A 25935-nucleotide genomic window follows, 5' to 3' on the forward strand; every position below is an offset into this window, starting at 1 on the left:
CCATCCCTGTGCTGTGCTGACTTCCTCCTGGGGCTGCTTACGGTGCTGCTGTCAGCGCTGTATGTCACGGAGCTGCTGTCAGCGCTGTATGTCACGGAGCTGCTGTCAGCGCTGTATGTCACGGAGCTGCTGTCAGCGCTGTATGTCACGGAGCTGCTGTCAGCGCTGTATGTCACGGAGCTGCTGTCAGCGCTGTATGTCACGGAGCTGCTGTCAGCGCTGTATGTCACGGAGCTGCTGTCAGCGCTGTATGTCACGGAGCTGCTGTCAGCGCTGTATGTCACGGAGCTGCTGTCAGCGCTGTATGTCACGGAGCTGCTGTCAGCGCTGTATGTCACGGTGCTGCTGTCAGCGCTGTATGTCACGGAGCTGCTGTCAGCGCTGTATGTCACGGAGCTGCTGTCAGTGCTGTATGTCACGGAGCTGCTGTCAGCGCTGTATGTCACGGAGCTGCTGTCAGCGCTGTATGTCACGGAGCTGCTGTCAGCGCTGTATGTCACGGAGCTGCTGTCAGCGCTGTATGTCACGGAGCTGCTGTCAGCGCTGTATGTCACGGAGCTGCTGTCAGCGCTGTATGTCACGGAGCTGCTGTCAGCGCTGTATGTCACGGAGCTGCTGTCAGCGCTGTATGTCACGGAGCTGCTGTCAGCGCTGTATGTCACGGTGCTGCTGTCAGCGCTGTATGTCACGGAGCTGCTGTCAGCGCTGTATGTCACGGAGCTGCTGTCAGTGCTGTATGTCACGGAGCTGCTGTCAGCGCTGTATGTCACGGAGCTGCTGTCAGCGCTGTATGTCACGGAGCTGCTGTCAGCGCTGTATGTCACGGTGCTGCTGTCAGCGCTGTATGTCACGGAGCTGCTGTCAGCGCTGTATGTCACGGAGCTGCTGTCAGCGCTGTATGTCACGGAGCTGCTGTCAGCGCTGTATGTCACGGAGCTGCTGTCAGCGCTGTATGTCACGGAGCTGCTGTCAGCGCTGTATGTCACGGTGCTGATGTCAGTGCTCTGTATTACGGTGCTGCTGTCAGTGCTCTGTATCTCCTGCACCCTCTTGTTTGCCTACCCTGGTCCCTGACCTTCCCTCTCCTCCATTGCCTTCATTAGCTCCATAGTCCTGAATTGTCAGAACAATTTCCCAAATAAAAAAAAAATGCTTGTAGTTATCGATCCCAAATTCACCTCATACATGTATTATGCTATTGTCCAGGTGGTGGGACTACGTGCTACCCCCTAATAATTACCCCGTGGCCGCAAATTCGACCTAAAGGTTTGCGAAATTCGCCTCCCATTGAAGTCAATGGAGCCCGCGGCGAACGGTCGTTTTCGCGAACGTTTGTGTCCGTTCGCGTTTCGCGTTCGCGAAACGTCCCGTCGGAAGTTCGTCCATCACTAGTCCTCAGGGCCCACTAACAGGCCAGGTTTGCAAGTTAACTGAAATATATCACAGGTGATATCATTTGCTGCTCAGCGATTGCAGTATTCTAGTCTGCATCTCCCCAAGGTAATACATAAAACCTGGCCTGTTAGTGGGCCCTGAGGACAGGGTTTATGACCACTGTCCTACAGAGCTTGCTTTAACCACTTGAGGACCGCCGTATTGCCATTGTACGTCAGCACAATGGCACAGGCAGGCATAATCACGTACATCTACGTGATTGCCTTCCAGCGGGTGGGGGGTCCCATCGGACCCCCTCCCGCTGGTTACGGCGGTCCGATTCGGTCCAGGAGCGCTCCGTGATGAGGGGATGGCCGTTCGTTTTCGGCCACCCCCTCTGGATCGCTCCTGGCCAATGAGAAGCTTCCTCCCCTGTGTATTGTTTACACAGGAAGGAGGAAGTGATGTCATTCTCCTCGGGGCGGTCTTTTTGACCGGACTACGAGGAGAAGAGTAAAAGTAAGTCTGCACGAACACTACACTGACATGTAGGTACACACAGGCACACAAACCCCCCCGATCCCCCCCCCGATCGCCCCCCGATCCCCCCCCCCGCCTCCCCTCCCCCCCAGTCACAGTGTCACTGATTGCATTGATCATTTCTTTACTGATCAATGCATTCAGTGTCAGTTGTGACAGTAAAAACTGTCAGGACAGTTAGTGTTAGGTCCAGGGTAGCCCCCTATCACCCCCCAATAAAGATTTAACCCCCTGATTGCCCCTAGAGTTAACCCTTTCACCCCCTTTTGCCAGTGTCACTAAGCGATCATTTTTCTGATCGCTGCATGCGTCGCTAGTGTCGCTAGGTAGCTAGTTATTTTTTTAGGTTCACCGCCAGGTTTTTATATCGCTAGGTACCCCGATATACTACCCAATAATGTTTTTAACCCCCTGATTGCCGCTAGTTAACCCTTTCACCCCCTTTTGCCAGTGTCACTAAGCGATCGTTTTTCTGATCGCTGCATTAGTGTCGCTACAGTCGCTAGGTAGCTAGTTATTTTTTTAGGTTCACCGCCAGGTTTTTATAGCGCTAGGTACCCCGATATACTACCCAATAATGTTTTTAACCCCCTGATTGCCGCTAGTTAACCCTTTCACCCCCTTTTGCCAGTGTCACTAAGCGATCATTTTTCTGATCGCTGCATGTGTCGCTAGGTAGCTAGTTATTTTTTTAGGTTCACCGCCAGGTTTTTATATCGCTAGGTACCCCGATATACTACCCAATAATGTTTTTAACCCCCTGATTGCCGCTAGTTAACCCTTTCACCCCCTTTTGCCAGTGTCACTAAGCGATCGTTTTTCTGATCGCTGCATTAGTGTCGCTACAGTCGCTAGGTAGCTAGTTATTTTTTTAGGTTCACCGCCAGGTTTTTATAGCGCTAGGTACCCCGATATACTACCCAATAATGGTTTTAACCCCCTGATTTCCGCTAGTTAACCCTTTCACCCCCTTTTGCCAGTGTCACTAAGCGATAATTTTTCTGAACGCTGCATCAGTGTCGCTAGTGTCGCTAGGTAGCTAGTTAACTAGGCTCCCAAAAAGTCCCCCACATGTGGTATCCCCGTACTCGGGAGAAGCAGCAGAATTTATTTTGGGGTGTAATTTGACTTCTGCCCATAGCATGTGTGAGCAATATATCATTTAGTGACAACTTTGTGCAAAAAAAAAAAAGTTTGTAATATTCCCGCAACTTTTGGCAAAATATAAAATATTCCATGGACTCAACATGCCTCTCAGTAAATAGCTTGGGGTGTCTACTTTCCAAAATGGGGTCATTTGGGGGGGTTTTGTGCTATTTTGGCATTTTATGGCCTTCGAAACTGTGATAGGTAGTGAGGAGTTAAATCAAAAATTTGCACCCTTAGAAATCCTGAAGGTGGTGATTGGTTTTCGGGGTGCCGTGCGCGACTAGACTCCCAAAAAGTCCCACACATGTGGTATCCCCGTACTCGGGAGAAGCAGCAGAATGTATTTTGGGGTGTCATTTCACATATAACCATGGCATGTGTGAGCAATATATCATTTAGTGACAACTTTTTGTAAAAAAAATTTTTTTTTTTTTTTTTGTCATTATTCAATCCCTTAGGACAAAAAAAATAAATATTCAATGGGCTCAACATACCCATCAGCAATTTCCTTGGGGTGTCTACTTTCCAAAATGGGGTCATTTGGGGGGGATTTGTACTGCCCTGCCATTTTAGCACCTCAAGAAATGAGATCGGCAGTCATAAATTAAAAGCTGTGTAAATTCCAGAAAATGTACTCTAGTTTGTAGACGCTATAACTTTTGCGCAAACCAAAAAATATACGCTTATTGACATTTTTTTTACTAAAGACATGTGGCTGAATAAATTTTGCCCTCAATGTATGACTAAAATTTAGTTTATTCGATTTTTCTTATAACAAAAAGAAGAAAATATCTTTTTTTTTCAAAATTTTCGCTCTTTTTCCATTTATATCGCAAAAAAAAAAAATCGCAGAGGCAATCAAATACCATCAAAAGAAAGCTCTATTTGTGGGAAGAAAAGGACGCAAATTTCGTTTGGGTGCAATATTGCATGACCGCGCAATTACCAGTTAAAGCAGCGCAGTGCGAAATTGCAAAAAGACCTCTGGTCCTTAAGGTGTTTATTGGTCCGGAGCTGAAGTGGTTAAAGAGGATGTAAACCCTTACAAACCACTTTGACCTACAGGTAAGCCTAGATTAAGGCTTACCTGTAGGTCCAAGAAATATCTCCTAAACCTATATGGTTTAGGAGATATTTGCCCGAAAACGGGCACCGCTGTCTACGGCGCATGCCCCGTAGACAGCGGCGCGCAGGCGCACTAAACGCGGCAGTTTCAAGAATGGAGCTGCCGCATTTGTCGACTCCCGTGCGCATGCGCGGGAGTGACGTCATCGCGGCTTCGCCGCTGTCATTCGGCGGAGCTGCGAGACGCCACAAGCAAGATGGATGCGGCGGACTACAGGGGACAGCGGCGACTTCGCTGGCTCCTGTGGCAGGTAAGTGACACATAATGGGCTACTATGCGATGCATAGTAATCCATTATGCTTTACCTTTGCAGGGAAAAAAAGAGGAAGTAAACTCATCAGGGTTTACTTCCTCTTTAATTATTTATGAAATGAAGTGTGCATTAAAAATACACATTTACATTACCCCCCCCCCCATAACTATTGACCGAGCTACCCAAGGTAGCTTATAAGTTCAGAGATGCCACTTGAGCTATTACCGATACTTAATAGAGCATTACTAATCATCCATTGAGTCTGCATTAGTGGCCAGGGATTCCATCCAGATGTCCCATATTTTGTATCATTTTTTGGCACAGCCTCGTGACAGGTAAGTAGCCTTGTATAGTGGCAAGATCATTAACCTCTTCCAAATGTATTGAGGGTGTGAACGAAGCCTTCCATTGGAATACTGCAGATTTACAGGCATAATAAAGTAATCCTAGCAGGGTTCTGATTGCCCGGCGAGGGGCCAGCGGTTCTACAAGTTCCAACAGACACACCTCCACAGACAATGACACTGGAATGGTAGTGACAGTTGAAATAAAATTGGTGACCTCAGCACAAAATATTTTCCAAAAAATATGGATGAAATCCGCTGAGGTCGAGTTGCATCTCCAGCAAGAAGCTGGAATAGATGGATATATTTTTTGTAGGTACATGGGCGTGTAATACACCCTATGAAATATTTTTCATTGCACTAATCTATCTCTAGCCTAATGACCTTATTTAATATGCTCTTAAAGCATACCCATTTTTCCTCTGTGTTCTTTGTTCCTAAGATTTTATCCCAATTATTTTCTTCTAGCAAGGATTGTAGTTTTAGGGAACTTGGTTCTTTTGAAATTCAGTGTCTTTGTATTCCCCTCATGTTTCCTATTTGTGTGATTTATTTTAAAACGAATTGACCTGTGATCACTGTTTCTTAAATTGCCCTGTATTTGATCAGGTCTGTATTGTTGGTAATCTCTCCAATGATGGAGGATCAGTTGTAAACAAGCAGGCGCATGCCTGGCTTAGCTCTCCTCTCCGTACCGATTGGTACAGTGTAAGAGGAGAGGGGAAGAGATTGAGTGCAGCAGCACTGTGGGCTGGATCTGTAGTGCCCACAGCACTGCTCTGTGCCCATTCCTACTTCATCCATCCATTCATGCTCAGCCATCCCCATTCATGCCTAGTCATCCCCATCCATGCTCAGCCATCTCCATCCATGCTCAACCATCCCATTCATGCTCAACCATCCCCATCCATGCTCAACCATCCCCATCCATGCTCAACCATCCCCATCCATGCTCAGCCATCCCCATCCATGCTCAGCCATCGCCATCCATGCTCAACCATCCACATCCATGCTCAACCATCCCCATCCATGATCAATCATCCCCATCCATGATCAACCATCCCCATCCATGATCAACCATCCCCATCCATGATCAACCATCCCATCCATGCTTGGCCACCCCCATCCATGCTCGGCCACCCCCATCCATGCTCGGCCACCCCCATCCATGCTCAGCCATCCCCATCCATGCTAAGCCATCCCCATCCATACTCAACTATCCCCATCCATGCTCAACCATCCCCATCCATACTCGGCGATCCCCATCCATGCTCAGCATCTCAAAAAATGAGATAGTACATCAGGTGTGATAGATTTTCAGTGATTGCCACCATAGCTTGTGAAAACTATAACTTTCACAAAGACCAAATAATATAAACGTATTTGGGTTATTTTTATCAAGAATATGTAGCAGTATAAATTTTGGCCACTTTATGAAAGCCATATAAACTGCCTGGATCTCCAAGACATTTATGGGCAATAGCTTCTCGATCGCAGACCATTTCCCCTGCAAGCACGTCTCCTCCAACACTGCTCCCCCAGCCTGTCAGGCTGGCATCTGTCGTGATAATCTTCCATGGAAGAGGAAGAAAAGTTTTGCCCTTCAGCAAATTCTTGGTTTGTAACCACCAGACGAGACTCCTGTGTGTCCCTGGGGATAGACGCATAGGAAGATCCAAGGATTGGGGCTTCCTGTTCCAAGCCGCAAGGATGCATCTTTGCAGAGGCCTTGAGTGGAACTGGGCGAATGGGACGGCCTCGAAGGAGGCAACCATTTTCCCTAACAATCTCATGCACAATCGAATGGGGGAAGATCTCCTGTCCAGAATTAGGCGCACCAGATCCCCAATGGCCAAGGCTTTTGGCCTTGGAAGAAACACCTTGCCCTGAGCAGGGTCGATAATCATACCCAGGTATTCTAACCTGGTGGCAGGCTGTAGGGACGACTTTTCTAGGTTTATAATCCAACCTAGGTGTTCCAGGTGTTCTAACGTTCTGGTGACGCTGTGGTTCAGGAACGCTACTGTTTTCTCCATGAGAAGCAAATCGTCTAGATAAGCCATGACGGCTATACCCTGAGCTCTTAGGTTTGCCAAGAGAGGGTCCAGAATCTTTGTGAAGACTCGAGGGGCCGTAGCAAGCCCGAACGGCAAGGCCACAAATTGAAAATGGCGCTGCTCTACTGCGAACCTTAGAAATTTTTGGTGTGCGGGAAAAATTGCCACATGGAGATATGCATCCTTGATGTCTATTGATGCCATAAACTCTCCCCCTTGCAGGGAGGAGACCACAGTGCGGATTGACTGCATTCGGAAGGACCGGATGCGTAAAAACCGGTTCAGATCCTTCAGATCTAGGAAAGGTCTGACACTTCCATTTGGCTTCGGAACGGTGAAGAGATTCGAGTAAAACCCTGAACCCTTTTCTTTTGGGTCCACTTCTACTATCACCCCCTGGGATAGTAAGTGATCTAAGGCCAGAAATAGCAGTTTTTGCTTTACTGGATCCCTGGGGATCCTTGACCTTATAAAGCGAGAAGGTGGAATCTCCTGAAACTCTAGCCTGTAGCCCAGAGATACCGAAGAGATCACCCACTTGTCCCGGATCTCTTCCTGCCAGGCTCCTGCAAACTGAAGGAGCGTTCCCCCCACTCGGCCGAGCGGGGGCGCCCCTTCACAAGGAAGCTTTTGGGCTCTGCTTGGCAGGCTTTCGTATAAATACCTGCGCATTATCCAAGGGACAAGTCAGGTTTTTATTCACGCAAGAAACAGTCGCATCAGCAGATGGGACCCCCCACTTCTTTGTGAAACTTTCCTCCAGAGGATAATGCATAGAAAACCTTTTAGGAGGAGCAAACAGTTTATCGGGATGTCCCCAATCCTCATACAACAATTTATCCATTAAGGGATGAATTGGGAAGGAATAGGCAGTCTGTGGGGCTTTCCTGACTCCCAAGGAAGAAACAGAGGATGTAGCGACTTCAGCAGCAGGCATTCTGAATGTGGTACGCACCAATTCAGCATAATACCGCACCTGTTTTCTGAGCGCCTGGGAGGAGGGGACTCTCTCCTCTTCCTCTGATTCCTCCGACTGCTCAAGATCCCTGTCCTAAGAAAAAGGATCTCTCCTCATTGTCAGAAGAATCATCTGAGAGAGGAATCTCAGCAGAGGGAGGGGATCTACCCATTTTCCTGCTATCTTTCAGGGAAGCAGAAATAAAATTCATTATTCTCCCTTCAAAACCCTCCAATGTAGCCCTAAGGGAGTCCTCAGTGACATATATCGGGGCTGACACATTAGGAGAGGCTGCAAAATCTGACAGGGGCACTGACTCGTCCTGAGAGGCTGGCTCCAGTCTTGCAGGGGGGGATGGCAACTTACAGGCACTTTTAGAACCCCTGGACCTAGGCGGTGATTTACCAGTGCTCTTGTTACCTCCCCCTGAGACCCTCTTACGAGGAGACATAGTCCTAAGCTACAAAGCAGAGGTACTAGTACAAAGTGCAATCACTGTTGTGCTTAAAGTCTCACAATAAATATATATGCTTAAACTGCACAACCTGATGCTGAGTAGGTGTCTAAGGTTTGCCTGGATCCAATCCCCTGGGATGCTTACTGCCCACAGCTCCTGTGTCTCCACTTACAGCCCCCTGATGCTCTGGGCTTTTTAAAACTGCCGCCTGGCGCCTGCGCAGTACAGCGCCTTGCACGGCTCACAACCACACTCCCCCTCCTCCATTAGGCCGGGAGCGTGCGCGTGCACAAGGACCGCGGAATCCAGGGGGGGAAAGGGAAACTCCATCGGAGCTGCGTGGGACCCCCAGACTATGTGGGACCCTTGTATTACCTCTATTGTGGCAGGGACTGCAGTGGAGACGTGAGACAGCTGGAGAACCAGGCTTCACTGAGCGTGTGTACTGAAAGGCATGTAAGTATGCATCAGGCTGCTCTTACTCCCTCTAGTGGTGGAAACCAGGTAAGACATACAACTACTCAAAATGAAGAAATCCATCATATAATTATATATATAGGATTAACTTCCCTTACCTGTCCTCGCTGCGGGAATTGCTGAAACAGACAAATTCCAGCCTTCACCCATCACGGCGGGCAGTGTTAGCCAACCTTCAGGTTTATCTGGGGCTCTTTCTCAGAAAAGCCTCCTACCTGGACCATGTAAAAGACTCAGTCTTCCATAGGAGAGGACTTACAGGCCAAACCTCGTTTCTTCGGCTGACGAGACCCGGGTACCATATCATCTTGGGAGTCAAATATCAGCCCGAGATATGGATCCGTTTTGTTGTAGCCCTTAAGCCCCCGCAGGGACCTGCACAGAGCTTTCTTCATAGCACATGTTTTACGTGACCAACCACCATAGACACTGGCGAAAAAACTGAGGTGCCTCCCATATGGGAGGGGTTATATAGGGGAGGAATTCTCCTTAATTGGGGTTAACCAGTGTCCAATCACCAGAGGTGCCTATATAACCCACTATGTAATGAAGTGAAGCTCCTGTGTCCCGTGATGTATGATCAAGAATATATATATATATATATATATATATATATATATATAGTGCATTCGGTGCTGTACTGTTTCTAATACACTTCAGGCGGTGTACACAGTATATAATACAGTGTAGTGCAGTGTTGCAAAAAAACATCATGTCTGGAAGGCCACCAAGGAGAGGCAGATGCTCACAGGCCACTAAAAGAGGGCAAGCAGCCTCTGTGTCTACAGTCAACAGTGGTGGTTGTGGACATGGTGCATCCTCTGCAGGTGGCAGTGGGGCATGATTGTCCTTTGTTATTGATCCACAACATGCAGAAGAGTTGGTGGAGTGGCTAACAAAGCCATCCTCATCCTCTGTCACCCAGGCTCAGCGTAGTTTGCCTTCCAACGCAGCTGCCAAAGCGGCCTATTCCACCAGCTCCTTGTCCACAGTCACTACTTACATAGCCCCACCATCATTCATGGAGGAGCCCCCCAGAATTATTCGACCACAGTGTCAGTTACATGCTGCTGGAGGATGAGCAGACATTTGAAGGCTCTGATGTTGGTTCACAGGTTGAGGAAGGGAGTAACGGGAGCCTAGAGAGAGGGGGTTCTGTCAGCTCTGCAGGGGCAGGCTCAGAGGTGGTTGACGCCACGCCAGCTTCAGCCAGGAATGGTTGTATGCGACAATGGCACCAATCTTCTCTCCACCCTCTGACAGGGACACTTGACGCATGTTCCATGTTTGGCACACGTCAAACAGAGAAGAGAGGAGGAAAGTGAGGAGGAGGCACAACTCCAAAGAGGTAGGATGTCTTCTAGGGTGCAGCTTAAGGGCAGCCACTCTATTGCATCACACTGCAGAGCTCCGCAGGTGCAGGGCACGGCTAACTCCCCGCTGACTTTAAAAAGTTCCTTAGTGTGGGCCTTTTTCAAACCCACATGCAGCAGATTGCACCATTGCTGTTTGCAACCTATGTCTGAGGCGGACCAAGTGTGGCCAGAACAGCAGCCACTTGGGCACCTCATGCTTGACCAGACATATGACAAATTACCATGCAGTCTGTTGGCAACAGCACTTGAAAGAACCACAACAAAGAAAAAGGTGGACTTCTCCTTGCTCCTCATCTGGGATCTACAACCCTACTATACCTCCAGTCCTCTCAAAAACCTGCAGTGAGAGGAATGAAGGTGTAGCAATAGGTGTTCCAAGTACTTGCAGCCAATATGCTAGCAGTACACCACCAATTGATTTTAGGAGGCAAATTTCCCAACCCCAGTTGCTGAACTGTAAAAAGAAATTTGGCTCCAGCCAGCCACATGCTCAGCATCTAAATGCTAGCTTGGCCAAATATCTAGCACTGCAACCGCTGCCTTTTCAGCTGGTAGACTCTGCCTCCTTTTGTAAATTTGTGCAATGTGCTGTACCTCAGTGGCAGGTTCCAAAACGCCATTTCATTTCACGGAAGGCCATTCCAGCTCTCTACCGGCATGTGAAAGGCAATGTTTTGGCCTTGTTGGACAGGGTGGTTAGCTTAATGGTTCATATTACCACTGACTCATGGTACAGCAGGCATGAGCAGGGATGTTACCTTTCCTTCACGGCGCACTGGGTAACTCTGATGGCAGCTAAGAAGGATGCAGGACAGGGTTCAGTGTTGTTAGAGCTTGTTCCGCCACCACACCTCCAAAAGTGGTGATTATGCCACAGCTCTCTCCTCCATCCCCACTTCTTTTTTCTCTATGGCCTCCTCTGCATATTTGTCCTCTGAACCAGGGGCTATGCAAGCAGTCAGGCTAAAATATGCCATGAGGTGCTTGAGTTGGTCTGCCTAGGGTACAGGAGCCACACTGGGGCAGAGATTCTGTCAGCTCTGCAGAGGCAGGCTCAGAGGTGGTTGATGCCACGCCAGCTTCATACAGGAATGGTTGTATGGGACAATGGCACCAACCTTCTCTCTGCCCTCTGACAGGGACACTTGACCCATGTTCCATGTTTGGCACACGTCCTGAATTTGGTGGTGCAGCATTTCTTGACCAGGTACCCAGGCTTACAAGATCTCTTGAGGCAGGCCAGAAAAGTTTGTGGTCAATTCATTTTTTTATTTATTCATACAATGCCAGTGCTCAGCTGGCTGACATTCATAGGGAATACAACCTGTCCACCAACTGCCTCATTTGTGACATACCCACCAGGTGGAACTCAATATTGGCAATGCTGCCCCCACTGCACACACAGCAGAGGACCATCAATGAGTACCTGTGTGAGTATGGCACCAGGACAGGGTCCGGGGATCTCGGCTTCTTTTCGCCATGCCAGTGGCTACTGATCAAGGATGCATGCACTGTCCTCTCTTGTCACCATTTGAGGAGGCCACAAGGATGGTGAGCAGCGACAATGCATGCATCAGTGACACTGTCCATCTAGTCTAGTCTTCCTGCTGGAGCACAGGCTTCATGGAATCATGGACGGGGCACTTGAAGCAGAACAGCAGGAGGAAGAGGAGGATTTCCTTTGCTCTCAAGGCCCCCTTTATCTTCATAGAATTCCCATGGGACTGCCAAACACACTGGAAGAAGAGGAGGAGGAGGATTGTGTCAGCGTGGATGCAGAGGATAACACGCAGCAGTCTTCAAGGGATGGTTTTCAGTCCCCAGAAATCCAAGGAGTTGTACATGGCTGGGAGGAGGTAGTTACAGATAATGTGATCCTTAGTGACCCAGAGGACTCAAAATCGAATGCCTCTGCAAACTTATGCCTTGTACGGACGGTCGGACATTCCGACAACAAAATCCATCAGATTTTTTCAGAGGGATTTTGTGCCAAACTTGTCTTGCATACACACGGTCGGACAAAGTTGTCAGAAAATCCGATCATTCATAATGAGGCGACGTTCGTTGCATACGACGGGACTACGTAGATTATTAGAGGACTGGAGTTAGGGACTTTAAATGAAGGTATGGCCTGGTAAGGTCAATTCTTCCATCCCTTGGGACTTTAAATGAAATTGTGGCCCGGTAAGGTCACATATTTCCATCCCTATACAAATCAAGAAAGGAGAGCGGACAAAGGGGTGGGACTTTTATGAAGCACATGGTTACATAGAGTAGTTTGGTGGTCATAATAGAAATTTATTGATTGCCAAAATATACAAACATGGTATAAGATGTAAAAATACATTAAAATAGTGCATGAGTAGAACAATATATCTTGGTTATAACTTAAGTACACACATAATGGCAAAACAATCATTTTCCAAAGTATACCAAAAACACATTTAAGGTAAAACCATAATACAAGGTAATGCCTGCAAAACCTTGGGCCTCTTGGATCCTTATATGGGATATTAAAGGTTAGCTAGCAAAGCTATCTGGGTATAGACAAATATCAAATTGTATGGCAGCTCTATGCATTTCATGGCTAGAAGGCCACTCGTCAGGAGCCAGCACTTGATGTACCTAAAAATAAAAATATTGGTGTAAATTTGGATAGTAAGGTAGACGCGTATATGGGCAGGGGTAGAACTAGACACCCCCATACCAAATGCAAGTTAACTTACTCGAGTTTGTACGATGGTGGTGTGGTGCCAAGCAACGCTAGCCATCTAACAGTATCCCCCACCGGGAGCCGCGGCAGGCAATTGAAGGGGGCATCCCACGGGCCCCACTCAGGGCGGGCATGAAACCAAGGCAACCTATGTGTAAAGTGAAAAATAAAATTAACTAGAAAATTCACAACAAGAGAGTGAATGATTGATAGGGGTGAAGAGGAAGAATCAGTGCTGGGAACTAGAAGGAGTGATAAAGGCTGATGCCTAAGGAGAGATGGAGTGAGGGGAGTTGAAGAGAGCAGGTTACCACCAGTGAAGTGAGAAGGTGACGGATGCCACAAGAAACAGAGGTGAAATTGGACTGAATACCTGTATAGAGTGAGTCGGTTAATTAATTTAAGAGGAGAGAAATCCTAAACTATGTTGAAGCCAGTGTAGAGTGGAGCCTCGTGTGTCACAGACCGCCCAGAAGACGCCCATATAAACGCCAGCCTAGCACGGCAAGGGAAGGGGCAAGGCGAGTCGGGTATTGGGTTCCCGCCCAACCTGCACCACCAATTCCCCAGTCGCCTCGCTAACGTAGCTCCCACATACCTGGACGCTGCAGCGCCCGTGGAGAGCCGCTCGTCAGGCACAGGATGCGTGACGCTGATGCGCTGTGGCAGCGCCCCCAGCCCCCCAGGTCTGACAAAGGCGGGGAGTGGGAGGGGGGCCGCCAGGCACATCACAGCTCCCAAATAGGGTCAACCAGAAATAGACGGCAAGCTAGCCCGGCTAACGACCCACACCACAAACGCAAGTGGATCGAGGCGTATTTAAAGATGTACTATATTACAAGATTGGGGAATGTAAAAGGATTAGAGTATAAGCAAACAATGTTACTGCTGATAAAACAATATGTCAATTGGATCCTAGCAGGCTATCCTGAGGTTGAAAATTGTTGCAAAGGAGATAGCAAAACGAAAACAACAAAACGTAACCACGTGCTTCCATCCCTGATACTAGTATTATTAGAGGACTGGAGTTAGGGACTTTAAATGAAGGTATGGCCTGGTAAGGTTAATTCTTCCATCCCTTGGGACTTTAAATAAAATTGTGGCCCAGTAAGGTACTGTGAGGGGTTAGCTCGGCAGCAGGTGTGTGTGACCCCCTGGATGGGTTCACAACACAAAATCAGGCACAGCAGACAGCGTTGTAGGTGGAAAAAACAAAAGATGCGGTTTATTTATGCTACATGCAGTGAAACATATAACAGCCAAACAAATATAAAACATGAAAATAAATCCTGGTCAGCTTGACCTCTAATTACACACATAGATTCCCTGTCTAACAACTGAGTGCAGCCTTGTGCTGCACCAGTCCCTGTCTCTGTCTCTGTTGTAGAGGTTTGCCACACAGGCGTTAACTCACCGCACAGAACAGGTGTCACGCTCCCCAGTCTATACAAACACAAAACTGGTTCCAGGATGGAGCATCTCCCTAAGCATGCTGGGGTTTTTTGTAGGAGGTCTTAATGAGCCCACTTACTTCAGCTGGGCTCATTAACTCTTCCCCTCTAATTGTACAAGTCCGCATAAAGCCTGAATCTAGGGCATACATATTTTCCATCCTGGATACAACCAGGTGATTTTACCTGCCTGCTGCCACAGTACATAGAGGCGAGTAGCCAATAGCTTTAGTCTTGTAATTTAATCTGAGCATGCATAGCACTTTGTCCGTCGGAAATTCTCTACAAATGGTCGGAAAAAGTCAGATCGGATTTTGCTGTCAGAAGATTTTAGATCCAGCTCTCAAACTTTTTCCATCGGGATTTCCGACAGGGCATTACGCTGCATGGCCTCCCTGCTACAAAGCCTGCGAAAGGACAATATAATTTGTGGTATCAAGGAGAGGGATCATTACTGGCTGGCAACCCTTCTTGATCCACATTATAAGGGTAAAGTTGCAGAACTCATCCTGCCTTCACAGAAGGAGTCGAGGATGAAACATCTTCAGAAGACCTTGAAGAAAAGTTTGTGTAACGCATTTCCAGACCCTGGTAAGTTACCATTTCCTGGTGCTGGACAACGTGCTTCTGAGGCTTTGCTCGGCCTCACCACCAAGGTCTGATAGGTTCAAGAAACCATCGCCAGCGTCTGCATTATGTGGTGCAGGAATATCTAGGGGCAAGAGCAGACTTGGAGGCTTTTTTTTCACGGAAGTTCCACTGACCAGCATTTGAGCCAAAGGATATTATGTATATGACTCATACTATAGATCTGACAAAGCATAACAACCCAAGCTGTTTGCGCAGTAGTGTAAGGCCAATGGTCTTCATGAACTGAGGAATCCATTAAAATGAAGCTAGGGTCCTGGGCCATGTGCTTAGTCCAGACAGCTAGTTTCATTGGAGGGCCTATCACCAAAAGAAAATCACACAGGGGACTTTTTATCTCCAATTTGATGAAAAATAAAGTTTTTGCTAAAAAAAGTGTCAAAAATGAAAGTTACACCCACACCCCCATACAATTTTGAGTGCCATTCAACACCGACATACACATATGAACATGTCGGGGGTGCCTACGTATGAAAACTTGCACTATATATGCACTACAAATGTTACATATCACCATGCACACCAGAGCAATAATTCCCTGGTCATTTGTTTTTGTTAAGGCTAAACTTATGACCTATGGGGGCGTGGCCGGGATGTGAACAAGGACGGACATGTGGTGCTTCAGCTCTGATCCTGCCATCATCTGGATACCTCATCTGGGCTCTTCTGTATAACACTTACCGCTCCAACTTGCACATTGGGTCCCCTTCTCCTCCCGTGGCCATCTTGGACACGAGGCCTCCTACCATTTCAGCCGCAATGCAGACCTCCTTCGGGGACCCCGAGGCTGCAAGCCCCACTGGGACAGAGATTTTAGCAGCCATCAATGGTTCTAAGGAGGCACTTACTGCCAAGATAGACTTGCTGACCATGAATGCCAGCCTGATCACACATGACTTTGACAAATTCCGCTCCCGCATGTCTTAAGGGGAAGATCGTATTTCACAGGTGGAGGATGCGGCCCCGGTCTGACATGCATTTCAGCTACAGGTGAGAGCGCTCCAGACATAGGCCGTAGATACAGAAAATCGGCTACACGGAAATAATGTCAGAATCCTGGACCTGCCAGAGCATGCGGAGGGCCCCAGACCAACGGAGTTTCCTGAATCATTCCTGACACAACTCCTGGGCTTACAAGATCTCCCACCCATGTTTGTAGTGGAGAGGGCTCATAGGGCCCCCCTGCACCACTAATCCCAGGAGTGCCAGATAGACCCTTCCGACTCCACCTGCTAAATTACAGGGATAGGGATTGGGTTCTGGTAGCTGCCAGGAACAACCCAGATCTGAAGTATGAAAACTCCAAAAGTCTTCTCTTCCAGGATTACTTCCCAGAGATCCTGCAATGCTGAAGGTCATTTACGAAGGTCCGCAGATGTCTCATGGAGAAAGGCATTAAGTTCAGCCTGTTGTACCCTAGCAGGCTTAGAAATGTGGATGGAAATCGTACATGCTTCTTTGAATCCTCTGAGGCTGCCTCTGCCTGGCTGGATGCTCGTTGAGCCTCAAGTGGCCTATTTGATGTTCTGTTGACACCCTTGCTACTCCTCTGTTACTTGTAAGTTGCAGTTACTGTTCATTCCATTTTCTATGCTATCCCTGAGGAGCCTACTCACTTGCTGATTTGCGGAGGAATAATGTACCTTCTTGTGCATTTGGCTCCTGGCTGTTCTGATCAGGATCCATCTGTGGTTGGCTCCTAACATTTCCAGCCATGTCCTGACAAGTGGAAGGCCCATTCTACAGGAGCTAGGATTTGAGCCTACATAGAACTATCTTTACTGAACATACTTGCACTTCCAAATACACTATCCGGATCAGTCAGACAATCTTCTTCCTATTGTTGGGACTGACTGGGTTATCCCCTCCCCCCCACTGGACATAGTGTATTGAATGTGACCAGTTCATTGTTCAGGTGATATGGGATAAGATCCTTACCTGTTCTCCCTCTTTTCGAGATGTACAGGTGTGGATAGGGCTGGTACCGCGGTGCCAGTTTGTCTGGGTTTTTTTTGTTTTACTGTTTTTGTCCGTATTTTTATTATTGCAAAGGTCACAGTATTTGTATGACAATGGCTCATGTACTGTATATCTTGCTGCCTTTCAGATGCTTCACTGTCTCCTATTCACTCATGTCCAGGCATGTACTGGCCATTGGGACTACAGGGAGTTTCCCGGTGGGCCAATGGCTCAGTGGGCCAGTTTCAGTGACAAAGTAATGGCTGCACGGCTTGCCCTCAACTTCACACCGTGATATGAGAAAAATACAGAGGTAAATAAGTGAAATAATAAAAGAGGTCAGTGAGGACTCCTTCTGTTATGCTACTTATGTTTTTTTGCACAATTACGTATAGTTTTATATACTGTTTTTGTGCTTGTTTGCAAGATTAAAGTGGGCTGGTCTGCATAAAGTCCAGGGCCAAATTTTTGTCCCAGTGCAGCCCTGCTCATGTCTCACACTTCTCATTTCCTGTCACACCATGGCATTGCAGACCTTTGAAGTACTATTTCAATACCTTAAGAGCCAGTCGCCACACATTATCTTGCTCCAAGAGACACATCTTATAGGCAGCAAGATTATGGCATTGAAGAAGCCCTGAATTCAAAGGGTCTTCCATGCCATATTTTCCGATTATGCCAGAGGAGTCTCAGTGCTCATCAGCAAAAAATTCTGCATATACCGGTACATACAGACCCTTATTGAAAGTATGTATGTGATAGTGGAGATGACACAATGGCAAATAAAGTATGTCATAACTGCTTTATATGTTCTCCCTCCTTTTTCAACAGATATTTTATTTACTGTTTTGGAGAGGATTCTCCCCCATTGTTCCGGCCAAACTGTTGATCATGGGCGACTTCAATTCTACATCTCCCACATTAGAGAGACCCATCCCAGCTAAGCAATTTTCTGGGGATTTGTCTGACTGGGCATTGGCTTCTGGCCTAACAGACGTATGGAGGTGGTGGAAGTATCCAAAGTGAAGGTATATTCGTGCTTCTGCTCTTCGCATTAAAACATCTTCCCGCATTTGGCCTTTAACAATTCCTCCCTGCTAATGGATGTTTTGACACAAAATACTTACCTAGCAGGTTGTCTGATCACTGTCCCTTGGAGATAACTCTTCATACTAGACCCCATCCAAATGGTTCCATGTGGAGATTAGGAGCTCATTGGATTTCCCATTTGGATATTTCTGAAAAAAACACCTCCCGTCTTACAAGAATATTAGGACATTAATGGGAGAACATCATCTCCGGACATAGAATGGGATGCCTTTAAAGCTTTTACTAGAGGTCATTACATGCTTTTACTAGAGGTCATAACTGCTGTCAAGCGGGACCAGGCCTCTGAGCTGCAATCCCTACAGTCAGGGCTGCTGATAAGCCAGTGCAACTGGCCCTGTATCGGGCCCAGCCACCGGGGGGGGCCTGGGAAACCTGAACAGATTGCAGAAAAACAAAAGTCTTTCTCCAACTCCCCCCCTCCTCCACTCCTCCTCCCTCCTCTCTCTGCAGCTGTTCAGCCGCTCTCAGTGAGCACTCACTCGCACTAAACATCTCAGAGGCGGAGCCTAACTGGGAGATCCTGTAGTCTGAGTGGGCGGGAGGGGGTGTGGCCAGCTTCAAGAAAGATCATGCCCAGGTTCTTCTGGAGTGCACACATGAGCTGCATTAACAATATGGTGGCAGTGGATCTGGATTCTCAGGGGACTGCAGGTTAGCCCAGTAACATTAACTACAATATAAAGTCTAATGTCTGTTTTTCATGTAGCACAGCTGTCCTGACTGTGAAAAATTGGGTTTTAAACTGCACTGTCATATATCTCACAGAAGTGCTACATGAAAAAGGAGATTCCATAAATGTCAACAAAGCCCACTTTTTATTACTTCAGGGAGCCCTGGAATGAGACGAACTGAAGGGGAGGGGTAATGGAGGGGCGGGCATGACCGGGTGCCTAGAGACACCTCAGCATAGGATAGGTGGAGGAAGAAAATGGGCAAGGGGGAGGAGCCATATTTAAAGGGGGCGGAGCCGGAACGGGACCAGTCTCGAGGGGAAGACATCAGAGGAGGCAGCTTTACAGCGCTGCTCCTCTCCGGCAAGATGGCGGCGATCGACCACGTGTTGGAGCGGCTGCGGGCTCAGGCGGAGGTGCAGGGTTCGGCGTGGCTAACCGAGCAGGCGGAGAGCTGGATGGGTGAGACAGATGCAGGCACGAGTAGCGGGGAGCCGGTGCTGCGGGCCCGGAGGTCTCGGCCTCCGGCGCGCTTTTCGCCGGGCCCCGCCCCTCGGCCACCTCGTGATCGGCGGAGCCCGGGGACGGACAGGTCGGTCCCCCCCGCAAAGCGGAGACAGCAGGACAATCGGGGGCCTTGGGCGGTCGGCACGCCGCCGGCCTACCCCGGGGGGCGGGGCCACGGGCCGTAATGGCGCCGGCTCCCCGCCGTCCAGCCCGGCAACCGTTCGCGTGGGGGACCCCTGCGGGGGGCCCAGCACGAGCAGGGGGACAGCCAGCGGTTCGGAGGGGTCTGCACGACGACCAGAGTCGACCTACAGGGGGGCGGGGGGTGGGGGGCGCCAGGCGGATGCAGGCTTGCTCGATGGACAGAATGGAGGACTGACGCCCAGGGGTGGTGCGGGGGGGCGCCCCAGGTCTGGTTCGCTGCACCAGTCTGGGAGCAAGGCCCCTGTGGTGACGAATCTTCCCAGCCACCTGTTTGCTGCGGCCTCTGGGAGCGGGTCGCCCAGGGGGCTTCTGGCTCCTGCGGAGAGGGCGGAGGAGGACCGGTCGGAGGGAGAACTGTCCGCTGAAGAAGAGGTGGTGCCCCCGGCGGTGGAGAGCGGCAACGCGGCTGTGGGACGTGTTCCTGGTCGGCCCGGTAAGTCAGTACCTAATGTTTTCTCTGATGTTTTGCAGGGGTTGCTGGGGGTGGTGCAGGGGGCGGCTGGTTCAGCAGCGCCGGAGGCGCCGCTGGGTGGGGTGAAGGTGGCGGGGTCGGGTCGGGTGGACCCGGGGCCCGCGCCGCCCATGCAGGGTTTGTTGGAGGGGTTGCGGGCTTTGGTGGACAGGTTTGGGGGGGATGGGGGATCTCCTGCCCTGACGGCGCCTTGGGGGGCGGGTGCGGTAGCTGGGGCGGCGGGGGTCCCGCCGAATGCGGGTGGGGAACCCGCGGCGTCCGCAACGGCGGTTCCGGTGGTGAGCGGGGGGCCCAGTGGGGAGGAGGCGGCCGCGACGCCCAGCCGGACTAATGTGGTTCGGATTGGGGATGCGGCACGTTGTGAGGTGTACGTCTGCTTCGAGGGACCGCTCGGGGCGCACCTGAAGCCGGAGGTGCGGGAAAAAATTGCCAAAGGTGAGTATGTGGAGATATTCTCGCTGCTCCCTCTGGAGAAATTCAATTTGGATCGGGTCAAGCCCAATGACACGAAAAAAGACGATGAGGAGAAGAGGCGTTACAGGCTGATACCGCGGACGTTTGCGAATTGGTTGCAGGCGTTCGCGATTTTGGCAAGCGTCATAGGCGAAAAGAACCCCGAGCACTGCTCGGCGTTGTTTTGCTATATGGACGCCATTGGAGAGGCGCACCGGGTGTACGGGGGGGTGGCGTGGCTCCGGTACGACGAACAGTTCCGGCAGAGGAAGGCGGTGCGTCAGGAGTTGAGGTGGGATCACAAGGACATCAGCCTCTGGATGAGGCTGATGTCCTCCGCCCGGGCCGCGCCTCAGTTTTTTCAGGGGGGGCCGGGGGTACACCCTCCTCGGGACCGTCGGCCGGAAAGAAGTGGGGGGTGTGCTGGTCTTTTAACGAGGGCGTCTGCAAGTTTGGAAGTGCGTGCCGGTTCAAGCACGAGTGTTCCGGCTGCGGGGGGGCTCACGCCCTGTCTCGCTGCTTTAAAAGGGGAAAGCGTCCCGGCGACACTGCTAACAAGAGGGAAGACGCCGGTGAGGGTGGAAAGGATGCTTCCTTTCCTAAATAGGTATCCGGACAGGGTGGCCGCACGGCTGCTGGCCGAGGGGTTCCGGGATGGTTTCCGGATTCCCTGTGACTTGCAGGTGGTGCCGCCGGTGGCGCGAAACCTCAGGTCGGCCTTGCAACACCCTACGGTAGTGGACGAAAAGTTGGGGAAGGAGGTGGCTCTGGGTCGGATGGGGGGGCCGTTTGCGGGTAAGCCGTGGGACACGCTGGTGGTGTCTCCCTTGGGGGTGGTCCCCAAAAAGGAGCTGGGCAAATTTCGGCTTATACACCACTTGTCGTTTCCGAAGGGGGGTTCGGTCAATGATTTCATAGACCCGGACGTCTGTGCGGTGTCGTATACCTCATTTGACGCGGCTGTACGGTGGGTGCGGCGCTACGGCCGGGGAGCGCTCATGGCCAAGGTGGACATTGAGTCGGCTTTCCGGTTGTTGCCGGTGCACCCGGACAGTTTTCGATTGTTGGGTTGTCACTGGCGGGAGCAGTTCTACGTGGACAAGTGTTTGCCTATGGGCTGCTCCGTTTCTTGCTCCGTTTTCGAGCAGTTTAGTTCGTTCCTGGAGTGGGTGGTGCGGGATGTCTCTGGCATTGAGTCAATCATTCACTACCTGGACGATTTTCTCTGCATCGGCCCCCAGGCCTCCGCTGTGTGTGCGATTCTATTGTCCACGTTGCAGCACATCGCAGGCGTTTTTGGGGTGCCATTGGCGGCCGACAAGACGGAGGGCCCGGTGGGGGTGTTGAGCTTCTTGGGTATAGTGATAGATTCGGCGGCTATGGAGTGCAGGTTGCCGGATGACAAGTTGGCGGATTTGCAGCGGGCGATTCGGGAGATTCAGGGCCGTCGGAAAGTTCAGCTGGCGACCTTGCAGTCCTTGCTGGGAAAACTGAACTTTGCGTGCCGCATCATTCCGATGGGCCGGGTGTTCTGCCGGCGGCTGTCGGCGGCGACGGCGGGGGTGCGGGCACCTACGCACTTCATTCGGTTGACGGAGGAGCACCGGGACGACTTGGGGGTGTGGCATGACTTCTTGTCCTCCTATAACGGCAGGGCGGTTTGGATGTCGGGGCCGGTGAGCAACTTCGATGTCGAATTGGTCACCGACGCAGCCGGGTCTACGGGCTATGGTGCATTTTTTCAGGGCAGGTGGAGTGCGGAACCTTGGCCGCGCTCGTGGAAGGAAGCGGGTTTCCTGGGCAACCTGGTGTTGCTGGAACTCTTTCCGATTGTGTTGGCTTTGGAGCTGTGGGGGGAGAGTTGCAGGAATTTGAAGCTGCGCATCAACTGTGACAACATGGGTGTGGTGCAGGTGGTGAATCGCATGTCGGCTTCATCCCCACCGGTTATCAGACTGTTGCGCCAGTTGGTCCTTAGGTGCCTGCGTTTGAATGTGTTTCTGTATGCTGTTCACATACCTGGGGTGGAGAATTCCTTGGCTGACGCCCTGTCTCGTTTCCAGTGGGACAAGTTCCGGGAACTGGCACCTGGCGCGGCTGCAGTCGGGATTCCGTGCCCGGGGTGGATTTGGGCGCTGCCCTTGGAGTCGCCGCGGGTTGGATACGCAGGTCTGTAAGTGGGGCTACCTGGACGGCATACGTGAAGGTATGGCGGGAATGGCAGGAGTTGGTGCGTGAGGTGGACGGAGCTGGGGGAGCCGGGGACTGGCGCCTGCTGGCGATTTATTTCGTGGTCAGGAACATGGAGAGTGGGCGCTCGGCGGCAGCGATCGATCGGAAAATGGCGGGCTTGTCATTCCTTTTTAAGTTGTTGGGGTCGGAGGATTGGTCGAAGGGTTTTTGGATACGTCAGATGCTGAAGGGTTTTCGAAAACAGTCAAAAAGTGGGGACACGAGACGTCCGGTGACGTTTGGGGTCTTGGTGGCCATTTGTGGTAAATTAGGCTCGGTTTGCACGTCTCCGTTCGAGGTGCGGTTGTTCACGGCGGCCTTTTCGTTGGCTTTTTACGGGGCTTTTCGGATTGGGGAGTTGGTCAGCCCGTCCCGGAAAGTTCCGGGAGGGCTGTGGGATCAGGATGTGCGGGTGGCAGGATCAGAGGTGGATATAACTCTTCGGCGTTCGAAGACGGACCAACGGGGTAGGGGTGTAAACATTTGCTTGTTCAGTTTGGCAGGGTCGCAGGTTTGCCCGGTAGAATCGGTTTGGAGCTACCGGGAGGTTAGGCCGGGGAGTCCGGGTCCATTCCTTGTCCACGCGGACGGGTCTTTCCTATCCAGATTCCAGTTCGTGGCGGTTTTCCGGCGATGCTTGACGCTTAGTGGTTTGGTGGGGTCGGAATATGCTTCACACTCCTTCCGCATCGGGGCGGCCACGGAAGCAGCCCGGTGCGGGTTGGATGAGGCGGCGGTGCGCAGGATCGGTCGTTGGGAGTCGCGTAGGTTTCGGTCGTACGTTCAACCTCAGTTGGCGGTTGGGCGGTTCAGGGAGTGGGATTGCCCTTAGTTGTATTCCTGGTTGGTGGTCACCCAGAATGCGATGCGGGAACAGTTTACTGGACTAATGGAGTTTTTTCATCGGGGATAAGGTTGGGATCTCCGTGGGGTGGTAAGGGCAGTGGTTGGTGTTGTTTCGTTGGGGTTAGTGTTTTTGGGGATCAGCAGGTTTTGGTTTCTCGTTTCAGATGGAGGTTCACCGCGCCTCGTTTGGATCGTGGGCCACTCCTACGTTTGTTGGGGGGCCAGGAGAGGAGACATGAGACCTGCGGGGAGGCAGCTGGGGATTTCCAGGGCCGAAGCGGAATTGCGATGGTTGGGGATACCAGGAATGCAGTGGGAGAGGGTGGTGAGTGTGGTGGAAAGGTTCGTGTGGCTGCATGGGCCCCCGGATGTGTTGGTTCTGCATGCTGGGGGGAATGACCTGGGAGCCCGGAAAGTCAGGGACTTACTGACTGACATTAAAGCGGATTTTCTTAAACTGCGTGCTAGGTTTCCCAGTACGATTCTGCTGTGGTCGGATATTGTCGCCCGGACGCAGTGGAGATGGGCGAGGTCAGTGGCCAGCATTCAAAAGACGAGAATCCGTGTGAATAAGGTGGTGGGGAGATTCGTGATTCAGAATGGTGGGCTGGTGATCAGGCACAGGGAGCTGGAGTCCAATGTGGGTCTGTACCTGAGGAGGGATGGGGTGCATCTCACGGATGTCGGGATTGACCTGTGGTCTTTGGGTTTACAGGGGGGGATCCGGCAAGCTTTGAGGGTGTGGGGTTGCCCTCAAGGGTAAGGTGGTCACCCTTTCAGGCTGTGGCGTGAGATTTCTGGTGGTCTTTGACGGTGGCGGTAAACAGAGGTGATATAAAAGGGTGGGGGGCTCATTGGTATTATGGGCCCCTCAGGTGTATTCCCGAACGGTGGACGGAATACTGGGAGGTTTTTCACTGCAGGAATTGGTTGTCTCTGAGCGGTCACAGCGTGAGGCCTGGTATGGTAAAAAAGGTAAAGCAGTGAGGTTGGTGTTTTGGAATTAAAGTGGGTCACCGTCAGGGATCACCAGACTGGAGTTGATAAAGTTGTTCAATGTTTTTGTTTACAGTTGTAGATATATATTTATATATTTATATATTTATATACATATTTTGGAGGGAGTAAAATATTTTTGGTTATGTTTTTAATAAAAGGCTGTTGTGGCCATTTTACTCCAAAGAGAAGGTGTGGTCTCATTATTATATAGATATATGTAAGGGGTGTTATGGGACATTATTGAGAGGGGGACTGTTGGGCTACGCAGGTCATGTCTAAATTTTTAGATCACTGGTTCACACGATGCCTTGAGCTGAATCACACAGGAACGCACTGTGCATTCCTATGCAATTCACATGTGGGTCTGTGCAGTGCAATTTCAAGCTCATTCATTTTGAATGGGCTAAAATTGCATTGCATCAAAAGTAGTGTATGCACTACTTTTTAAAATGCACTGCAAAAAGATCACATGGTGATCCAGGGCTGGCAGGTGCAGGGCAAACACACTACATTTGTGACCTGCATTTGAGGCGTCATTAACCTTTTATTGACACCTGCTGCAGATCGCAAAAGCAGTGCATTTTGCATGCAGGTTGAATTGTACAGGAATCCCCAGCACATTCCTTCACAATTCAGATGCAGGCATGGTGTGAACGGGGCCATTAGACAAAATGTTACTTCTCCTTAAAAGTTTAGAATTTTTTTTTTTTAACCACTTTCAGACCGGACCATTTTGCTGGTAAATGACCAGAGGTCTTTTTACACTTTGGCACTGCGCTGCTTTAACTGGTAATTGCGCGGTCATGCAATGTTGTACCCAAACAAAATTTGCGTCCTTTTCTTCCCACAAATAGAGCTTTCTTTTGATGCTATTTGATTGCCTCTGCGATTTTTATTTTTTGCGATATAAACGTAAAAAGACCGCAAATTTTGAAAAAAAATGATATTTTCTACTTTTTGTTATTAGAAAAATCCAATAAACTCAATTTTAGTCATACATTTAGGCCAAAATGTATTCAGCCACATGTCTTTGGTAAAAAAAAAGTCAATAATTGTATATTTATTGGTTTGCGCAAAAGTTGTCACATCTACAAACTAAGGTACGTTTTCTGGAATTTACGCAGCTTTTAGTTTACGACTGCCTATCTCATTTCTTGAGGTGCTAAAATGGCAGGGCAGTACAAAACCCCCCCAAATGACCCCATTTTGGAAAGTAGACCCCCTAAGGAAACTGATAAGAGGCATGTTGAGCCCATTGAATATTTTATTTTTTTGCCTCAAGCGATTGAATAATGACAATAAAAAAAATTTTTTTTTTTTTTTACACAAAGTTGTCACTAAATGATATATTGCTCACACATGCTATGGGCGTATGTGAAATGACACCCCAAAATAAATTCTGCTGCTTCTCCTGAGTACGGGGATACCACATATGTGGGACTTTTTGGGAGCCTAGCCGCATACGGGGCCCCGAAAACCAAGCACCGCCTTCAGGCTTTCTAAGGGCGTAAATTTTTGAGTTCACTTCTCACTACCTATTACAGTTTTGAAGGCCATAA

This window comes from Lithobates pipiens, unplaced genomic scaffold (assembly GCF_037356315.1).
Source record: "Lithobates pipiens isolate NorthernLeopardFrog02 unplaced genomic scaffold, aLitPip1_a1.2 Scaffold_1, whole genome shotgun sequence".
Classification (NCBI taxonomy): domain Eukaryota; kingdom Metazoa; phylum Chordata; class Amphibia; order Anura; family Ranidae; genus Lithobates; species Lithobates pipiens.